Here is a 10172-nt window from a genome sequence, read left to right as displayed (position 1 = left end):
CATTTACAAAGTTCATCTGTTACACTAGCGGACAATCTACGTTCAATTAAAAGGGACATGAGCACAGCACGTGCAAAAATTGAGAAAGAGGTGACCTTGGGCCGCATGGCGGGCCCCTTTACCGAACCCCCATTTAAAAACCTGAGAGTGTCGCCACTGGGCCTGGTCCCCAAAAAAGAGGAAGGAAAATTCAGACTTATCCATCACCTATCCTTCCCACATGGAGAATCTGTCAATGATGGTATCCCTAAGGAGGAAACAGCAGTGTCCTATGTATCCTTTGACAAGGCAGTGTCCCTGGTAGTGAGTGCAGGACGCGGCGCTCTGCTTGCAAAAACAGACATAGAATCCGCCTTCCGGCTCCTACCTGTACACCCAGAGTGTTTTCACTTGCTGGGTTGTCAGCTTTGAAGGGAGTTTCTACTATGATATGTGCTTACCCATGGGGTGCTCCATCTCTTGCCGTTATTTTGAGGTTTTCAGTACTTTCCTAGAGTGGGTACTGCGGCAGGACGCAGGCTCCTCTTCGGTAATACATTACCTGGATGATTTTCTATTTGTCGGTCCTAAGAGCTCCCCACAATGCTTTATTTACTCAACATGTTCCGTTTCCTTGCAGATAAGTTCGGAGTCCCTTTGGCCAGTGGAAAAACGGAGGGACCAGCGTCGTGCCTCTTTCCTGGGAATCCTGATTGACACTGACAGGATGGTTCTTCAGCTCCCGCAGGACAAGCTCATCAGGTTAAAACAGGATATAGAGGTGTGCCGCAGTGCAAAGAAAGTTCCATTGGTCCGGCTGCAGTCGCTACTGGGGCAATTGACCTTTGCATGCAGAATATTTCCTATGGGCAGGGTTTTTTCCAGGCGTCTGGCCATGGCCACCGCCGGAAAGAGAATGCCCCACCACTATGTCCGTATAACCAGGGTCATGCGGGATGATTTGGAAGTCTGGAAATCCTTTCTGTCTGACTATGCAGGCATATCATGCTTCCCAGAGAAGGAGTTGTCGAACTCGGACCTCCAGTTATACACCGACGCGGCTGGCTCAACAGGCTATGGTGCAGTGTTTGGCGAATGTTGGTCAGTGGTCCCATGGCCACAGGGTTGGGTAACTGCTGGTGCAACAAAGAACATGACCCTGCTGGAGCTGTTCCCAATAGTGGTATCACTGGAGCTATGGGCGCCAGCCATGACTAACAAGCGCATTTTGTTTTGGTGTGACAATGAAAGTGTCGTCCTGGCAATTAACCACTTGTCTTCCAGCTCCCTACCAGTCCTAGCTCTTTTGAGGCACCTGGTATTACATTGCCTGCAATTTAACATAGTGTTTAAAGCAAGACTTGTCCCTGGTGTTGAAAACGTTGTTGCTGACTCTCTTTCTCGTTTCCAGTGGGAGCGCTTCAGGGATTACCATCCGAAGGCGGAGTTGGAGGGCTCCCCGTGCCCGCCCTTCCTATGGGACTTGGGGCTCCAATATTGACACGGCTACTGAAGGACGCGATAACAGCTTCTACCTGGGCAGGCCACGAGAAATCGTGGAGAGAGTGGTTATCATTAGGCCCTCCTGGCAGGGCAATGGAAGCAGCGGGCTGCAGGGTTTTGACGTATGAGTACGTTGCTCATTTAGCAGCAGCAGGGGTGTCCGCCGCAACCGCGGCAAGGCGCCTATCTGGCGTGGCATTTGGGTTAAAATTGCTAGGCCTCCCCGATGTAACTAAAGAGTTCCCAATTCAGCTGATACTAAAAGGGCTAAAAAAGGCCAGGAGAAAGAAGGATCGCCGGCGGCCAGTATCATTCCTCCTATTGCGGCGCCTGGTGGACGTCACTATAACGGTTTGCACAACACCATACAAAGCAGTCCTTATGTCCTGTGCCTTTGTTTTAGCCTTTTTTGGGGCACTAAGAATTGGGGAGCTAGTAGCTAGATCCCGGCGGGTAGCAACAGGTTTAGCAGCAGAGGACGTAGTCATTCTCCCGGAGTCACTCAGGCTTAGGGTCCGCCGATCTAAAACTGACATTTACGGCCAAGGGGCATGGTTATCAATAGCGAAGCTCAGCGGCCCGTTGTGCCCGGTCAAAACGGTTAAGACATATGCGGTATCCCGACCAGCCGCTACCCAGTTTTTAGTCCACAAGGATGGTTCCCCCTTAACAAGGTTCCAGTTTGAAGCAGTGTTCAAGAAGTGTCTAGAAGCCAATGGGGTATCGCCAGCAGAATTTGGTACCCACTCCTTCCGCATCGGGGCTGCGACGGCTGCCGATGCGGCAGGCCTGGCAGAGGAAGAGGTGAAACGCATAGGACGATGGCGCTCCAACTGCTATAGGCGTTACGTCAGACCTGGTTTAATCATCAGTTAAAAAAATAAATAAATAAATTATATATATATATATATATATATATATATATATATATGGGATGGGGGGGCCCCTAAAGTTTTGGTTTGCATGATACTTCGTTGTTTTTAACCCATGTTGTTGTTCACAGGGTCCCCCACCGTGGTTTGGATCATCGGACACTCCTATGTCTTTTGGGCCACAAAGCGAGCAGCAGTCCGGCCGATGGGCCTCCAGCTGGGTTTCAGAAACGTCCAGGTGCAGTGGCTCGGCATACGGGGCATGAAGTGGGAACAAGTCTTTCCGGAGGTCCTCAACGCTAGTAAAGCCACTCAGGTCCCGGTGGTGTTAGTAATCCATGCAGGTGGCAACGACATGGTCTCCATCCGGCGGCCGGAACTAATTGCTAGGATGCGAGCGGATTTCTGCAGGTTTCCAGAACTTTTCCCAGCCCTAGTCCCCGTATGGTCTGAGATGATTCCGAGGTCACAGTGGCACGGTGCTATTAGTCCGCCCGCGCTTGAGAGAACAATAAAAGCCCTCAACAGAGTAATATCACACCACATACAGACACTGGGCGGGGTAGTGGTCAGGCACTACCAGCTTGAAGGGGACAATCGGATGCTGCTGCGAAAGGATGGGGTACACCTGAATGATACTGGGTTGGACCTTTTTCTTTCCGGGATTCAAGGTGGCATAGAAAGGGCGCTGTTCCTGCTAGGGGGGGTCGAACCTCCTTGTAGGCTTACACCGAGATCCGGTGGCATAGTAGCAGGACCTTGGCCCCCTTTCTCAGCGAGGTAGAGTACCAGCGACGTGCCCCACCGGGGGGCACACACCAAAACGTTCGCTGAGGAGGAGGGGAACAGGGTTTACTGCTTATGTCAGATAATATATATTTAATAAAGCTGTGGCCGACCCCACCCATTCAAAGGTAACTTGGTCTGTATTTATGTGAAGATCACACACAAGGGGTTTAGTAGAGGGGAAGGGGGGTTTTGGTTTGGTCTTGATAAAGTCAAATACGGCCGGTCTGCAAGCCGGCTGGCTGGATAAGCCAGCCCGGATATTGAGCGGCCGTTGGTGACCTATGCCCTTCCCCTCAAGGTGGTTCTTTCCCATTCATTGGTGGCCCGGGGAGGGGGGCGGGGCCTCCCGCAGGATTATCCAGGGCAGCTCTGGGCGGGGATTTCCTTTTGGATTCCAGCCAGAGCTGACAAAGCAACCCCCCACCCACCCACACCTAAACCGAGCCGCTAAGTCATTTTCTTTTCATTTATGATTGTACCCCTCTTTCCTTGGATGCCTTTTTCTTGAAGAGTAAAATATAACAGGTTATGGACTCTAGAATTTTAAGGACATGTTGATCCAGGGTTTTCATACTGACTGCCAGATTTGGAGTCGGGAAGGAATTTTCCCCCTGAAATAGGGCAAATTGGCATGAGCCTTATGGGGTTTTTCGCCTTCCTCTGGATCAACACTGTAGCATTTATAGGGAATAATGTCCTTATCCAACCTCATTGACTATGTAACTATGTACCGTGCAGATAAAAGTTTTATTTGTTTCTTCTTTATGTTAGCAAAATGACATGCTGTAAATATATATTTGCATTAAATTGTTGTCACAGCAGGCATAGTAGCAGGACCTTGGCCCCCTTTCTCAGCGAGGTAGAGTACCAGCGACGTGCCCCACCGGGGGGCACACACCAAAATGTTCGCTGAGGAGGAGGGGAACAGGGGTTACTGCTTATGTCAGATAATATATATTTAATAAAGCTGTGGCCGACCCCACCCACTCAAAGGTAACTTGGTCTGTATTTATGTGAAGATCACACACAAGGGGTTTAGTAGAGGGGAAGGGGGGTTTTGGTTTGGTCTCGATAAAGTCAAATACGGCCGGTCTCTCAAGCAATGGACAGTTTCCGCAGTATGAAGTACTCGAAATACACAAGTTTCCTGCTGTGTGAATGGGCAGATTCCAGGCATGGACTCTGTCCTTAACCAACTGCCAAGACATTTACCAGACATTCCTCAAATTACCGCAATGGCCAGTTTTTGCAGTCAGATGTACTCACAAAACATGGTATCCTGCTGCATCAGGAGACATATTCCACAACCGGTCTCTGTTCTCCATTAATGGCAAAGACATTTATTGGACTTTACCTGTAACTCAAGGGCCCATCATGACCAGGGCCACATTTAAGATTCAAGAAAAAAAGCGTTTCAGCTCACCCTGTAACGTATTGTAAGGGCTTCTTGGAGAGCACGGCTTGTGGGCGGACTACAGCCCTCTGATACAGCAGTAGATAACAATAAGAGACGCCAGCTGCATCCAAGGTGCCAATTTAGAACAAGGATCCACGAGGTTAAAAATTAACTCTTTATTCTTCCATATTAAAAAAGTTACAGATGTAACTGTACAGGTTAGTCTGGTACAAGGCTACGCGTTTCGGAGCCGAGAAGAAGGGCCGTATAGCGCCCGAAACGCGTAGCCTTGTACCAGACTAACCTGTACAGTTACATCTGTAACTTTTTTTAATATGGAAGAATAAAGAGTTAATTTTTAACCTCGTGGATCCTTGTTCTAAATTGGCACCTTGGATGCAGCTGGCGTCTCTTATTGTTGTCTACCACATTTAAGATTTATTGCCCTGACTTCTAAGCCAGACTTCTACTTTTCACACCTTAAATGAAGTTAATAAACTCAATGAATAAAATTGCTGTGTATCTGCGTCTTTTTAGGTATCTTCGCCATCTTTAACAAAGAAAACCTGGTTAACCTAACACATGGAGACTTAGATGCGGTCCTTAATTCCATCCCAAGTTCACACCTTCCACTCCATGGACATTTGCTTTATGTCTCCATTAAGATAAATATGAAATACAGAAATAACCAAATACAGACTTTTTCTATTACTGCCCCAGTGGACACAGCAAGTGCCAAAAAAGCATGGTTGGGTTCTGTGTGAATGCTACTGACTGGCCCACAAACCGCCATAACTTCAAACTCATCCAACATTTTTGTGAAGAAGCCGAAAGCAAATTGCCGAACATAAGAACAGTACCTTGCCCCACAAATGCTCTTTTGGCTAAATGAGCACAAAATCTTACATACACGCTTCAATATCTTATGAAAAGCCTTCTCAGAAAAGAGTAGCCTGTTATAACTTCAAAGAGGTGAACAACTTCATAGCCACGTACTTTTTGACATACAATGTTTATGGGATTTGTTTTATAATTAGACCTGAGAAGGGGAATAGCGAACTGCAAGTCCCAACCACAAAGCCAGGACTCAGCACCTTTGAATTATTTCCATAAGTCCCACCCAGGTGGTCAAGACTTATGGACACCTATTGCCATCTCAGCCATGATTGACTGGGGTGGGACTAACCCTTTAAAATAACTGATGTTAGTGTAAAAGAAGTTAATGGCAAACAAGTTTTAGCTCATGTTTAATGACCATTGTTATAGGGATTTAACCCCTATGTGCTCCAGGACGCAAATACAAGAAATACGATGAAATATGGCATCTCTGAAGCAGAGTGGTCACACTAGCTGCTGGATCTCTGTTTTTTTTTTTGTTTTTTTTACACAGCAGGGACCCATTGCCTATGATATTAAATGACTCTGATCATGGGCATTTAACCACTCAGATGCCGTAGTCATGTCAGTTTTGAAAAATGAGGCCTGGTCCATAAGGTACTTTTCGGTTATGGCTTAAATAACCTGTTCTCATGATCTGATCCAGTGATTTCAGTACTTAGGGAGTTAGTTCTGCAATGCCTTATTTTAATTTTAGCATATTGTGCACAGCGTGTGCCAGCAGCTATGAATCATGCAGCTGATGCTCTAGTGCGCTTTTAGTGGGACAGCTTCAGGCACAAAGCACTGGAGGTGGAATCTACAAGAAAAATATCCTCTTCCTATCTGTGTCCTATAAATCCTGGGTTCTAATAAGGTGGGTCCAAAGCTTTGGCCACTGGAAATTCAATGCTTACAGGCACTATATACAGCTAGAAGGGCTGTGAGCTTCTATGTCTTACTGAGCACAGAAGGTGGTGAGGTATTTATGGTCTTTTATTGCATTTTCATGTTTGTTTTTGTTGTTTCAGGTTCTTACTGTAATGGACAGTAGGTTGTGGACCTACATGCATACCACCCAATTGTCCTGATTTCTGCAGGACACTCATGCTTTCCTGCCCCTGTCCCGCACAGCTCCCTACATGTCCCGCTATGTCCCTTTAATGATTTACTGATCAATCATTCCTCCAATCACTGCCTGCTTTTATAACAGATAAGAGGCTGCGGTGATCGGAGGAACGCTTTACTATGGTTCATGGACCTTGTGTGACATTACACGGTCACATGACTAGGTGGGCATGTCAGTGTCCCGTGCAGTGAAGAGAGAAGAGATCCGTGTAAGGTACTGAGAAGGGAGGGGGAAAGGGGGATCTGAAATGCAGGATGGAGAGAGTGTGTGTGTGTCATTATACTGGGGGCAGAGATGGAGGGGGGACATGAAACTGTGGGCAGATGAGAGGGGATATGAAACTGAGGAAGAAATGGAGGGGGGTAGATGAAACCGGGGCAGAGATGGAGGAGGGGAAATGAAATGGAGCAGATAAAGGGGGCACTTAAACTGGGGGACAACTAGAGAGGGCATTAAATCGTGGGAGGAGCTGGAGGGGGACCTGTCTGCCTCTAGTTGCCCCCAGTTTAATGTCATCATCCAGATACCCCTACAGTTTAATGTCTGCCTCTAGTTGCCCACCGTTTAATGTCCCACTTCATCTGCCATTTATTTATTTCCCCCTTCAACTACCCCCATTGCTAATGTCCCCCTCCAGCTGACCCAGTTTCATGTTTAAGCTGGGGCACCAGGAGAGGGACTTAATACTGTGGGGCAGTTGGAAGGGAACATTACAATGTGGAGACATATAATGTGTGGGTGACTGTAGGAGGATTATACTGTGTTGGGGGACATGAAAAATGAATGAGAATGGGCGGAATCAACATAAAAGTGGGTGTGGCTAAATTTGCTGTGGCGCACTATGCGCACCGCACATTTTGTCCCTCTTTCTGTTGTTCAAAAGTTGAGAGGTGTGCACATGTAACCTGTCCGGTTTTACTTTGGGTCACTCCCAACTACATTGTTTTAGCAGCCTTCTTGGTGGTCTCCCATACACCTCTGTGTGGGCTTCTCTGCAGGGAGACTATCAGTTGCTAGCTTTCAGAGTGCTTCCTGTGTAGGTGGTCAAGGTCTAGAGTGATGCTGGTGTAAAGAAAGGGAGGTCAGGCTTGGGCTAAGGTCAAGAGCTGGCAGAATTTGTTCAGAGTTGTAAACAGACAGTAGGACAGGGTGGACAGCACGGGTTCGGAAGTCAGAGGCAAGCTGGAGTTGGACACGGAAGGTCAGCAGAACTAGGTTAGGACAAGAGATGGAGACAGAAACAAATCAAGGTCAAAATATGGACAGACAAACAGAACATCCCATCCCAGCAGGAATTCTCAAACTAGAAACCTATATTGCTCAGGCATCAGGTGTATAGTGAAGCAACTTTAAATATGTTCTGAGCAACTGGGATTATCCGGAGGAGATTAGAGTTCACATTCTAGCCCTTTAAGAATCAGCAAGGGAGCTAATGCAACCCTTTGGGAGCTGTAAAAAGAGGAGGAATGAGGATTAGGAAAACATAAGGGACGCTGACGTGGAGCCACAGATAGATGGCCATCCATGTCTGCATTGAGGGACAGTATGTTAGCAGGCATGGAATGTCGTTGTACTAAAGGGGTGCTGAAGCAGAGTAAACTGGCAACAGGGACCACCAGATGGAGAGACCCAGTCACAGCCTGTTTATAGGCCAACTCTTACTTCTTCTCCAGGTGGGGTATATATTTCTTGGCTCCAGGGGGCAACACGGTGGCTCAGTAGTTAGCCTTGTAGTGCTGAAGTCCTGGGTTCAAATCCCGTCAGGAACAACATCTGCAAGGAGTTTGTATGTTCTCCACATGTTTGCATGGATTTCCTCCCATTCTACAAAAAAAAGACATACTGATAGGAAAGAAAATGTACATTGTGATCCCTATGTGGGGCTCAGAATATCATCATTTTTTTTTTTTTTTTTAAGTAATTCAATTGCAAAGTGAAACCCATGTATTATATTAAGTCATTACAGAGTGAACAATTTCAAGTGTTTATTTCTGTTAATATTGATGATTAGGGCTTACAGCCAAGGAAAACCCAAAAGTCATTATCTCAGAAAATTAGAATGGTATATAAGACTGACGGAGTTGTTCCACGTAGGTTATATTGTGATTCAAATAAGATACACGGACAATGTTTGTCCAGTAATATCAGACTGGGCTCTGCAAAAAGCCCAGCTCAGACTGCTTTATTATATAATACTCAGCAACCGGGCTATTAATCAAATGGTACAATTAAATCACAAATTATTGGCATAAAATTAAGCTAGGCAAATACTTAACTAAGAGAAACCTTATTACAACACGTCCACCCAAAATACTCCCCCATGTCCAGACATCCTCCAAAGTATTGTGCAACAATGAACGAAAATCATAAAATAGATTTCCTAAATAGGATATGGTTACAAATTAGGAAAGGAATGTAGCACGTCTTGTTCTTGTGAAAAACAAATAACTATAAACTATTGCACAATTTTAGAGAAATACTGACAAAGATACAGAGAAAGCATTTTCTTTTGAGAATCTTTGGTTCATATAAGACTGGCTATAGAATTACTCCAACAAGACCGACTGTCAATAAATTATTTACCACAGAAATCTTGGCCAAATGAAATGTATGAACAGTAAATGCCCTCAATGCTCCTTTTGCATGAATGACTGCATCAATGCGGCATGGAGGGATCAGCTTGTGGCACTGCAGAGGAGGTGTTGTATGATAGCAGCCTTCAGCTCATCTGCATTGTTGGGTCTTGTATCTCATCTTCTTTTTGACAATACCAGGCTAGTTTGCTGGCCAATCCAGCACAGTGATACTGTGGTTATTAAACCAGGTCTTGGTACTTTTGGCAGTGTGGACAGGTGCCAAGTCCTGTTGGAAAAAGAAATTTCCATCTCCACAAAGCTTGTCGACAGAGGGAAGCATGAAGTGCTTTACAATTTCCTGGTAGATGGCTGCGCTCACATTGGTCTTAATAAAACACAGTGGACCTACACCAGCAGATGACATGGCTCCCCAAACCATCAGTGATTGTGGAAACTTCACACTAGACCTCAAGCAGCTTGGATTGTGTACAGCAGCCTCTCCACTCTTCCTCCAGACTGTGGGATCTTCCAAATGAAATGCAAAATTTACTTTAATCTGAAAACACCTTTGACCACTGAGTCCGGCTGTTAGCGCCGGTGAGCGTTTTATGCGCTCCGTGGCAAAACCGTTTTTTTTAAACCGGACACAGAGTACTGCATGTCCGACTCTTTCCATTTAAAAAAAAAAAACGGTTTCGCGGCGGAGAGCATAAAACGCTCACGGCGCTCACGGCCGGACACCTTTCAAACCCATTCAAATAATGGGTTTGAAAGAGTCCTGCAGCTTTCCGTCTCCTGCTCTCTTTTGTGCAGGAAACGGAAACCTGCAAAACGGAGACCGGGCGCAGATGTGAACGAGCCCTTAATAGTTTATTTTTGTCTATCAACAAAATGCAACGTGAATGAGTACAGCTACAGTAGGTTCACATGAATGCCAGTTTCTCAGTTGTTTTGGTCCACCCGGGGACTGAACGATGGAGAACCAGGCTGCTTTTTTTAGCAGTTACACATGAACACCAGTGGACCCTATTTATGATAATGGGGTCATTCGG

At 46.2% G+C, this 10172-nt stretch overlaps 1 protein-coding gene across 2 annotated transcripts in view; it reads left to right on the top strand.

Annotated features, from left to right (window-relative positions):
* Positions 1 to 6224: 6224 nt before the first annotated feature.
* The window catches only part of LCAT (lecithin-cholesterol acyltransferase), a 29794-nt gene continuing 25846 nt past the window's right edge, over positions 6225 to 10172 (top strand). The window contains exon 1 of one of the 2 annotated variants that reach the window (XM_075280650.1): positions 6225 to 6292. The gene's annotated coding sequence lies outside the window, so the exon portion shown is untranslated. Of the gene's footprint in view, positions 6293 to 6315; positions 6398 to 10172 lie in introns of those variants that run through there. The other variant, XM_075280651.1, reaches the window with a different exon arrangement.

The sequence above is a fragment of the Leptodactylus fuscus genome, chromosome 7 (genome assembly GCF_031893055.1).
Source record: "Leptodactylus fuscus isolate aLepFus1 chromosome 7, aLepFus1.hap2, whole genome shotgun sequence".
Classification (NCBI taxonomy): domain Eukaryota; kingdom Metazoa; phylum Chordata; class Amphibia; order Anura; family Leptodactylidae; genus Leptodactylus; species Leptodactylus fuscus.
This window is presented reverse-complemented; position numbering and strand designations above follow the sequence as displayed.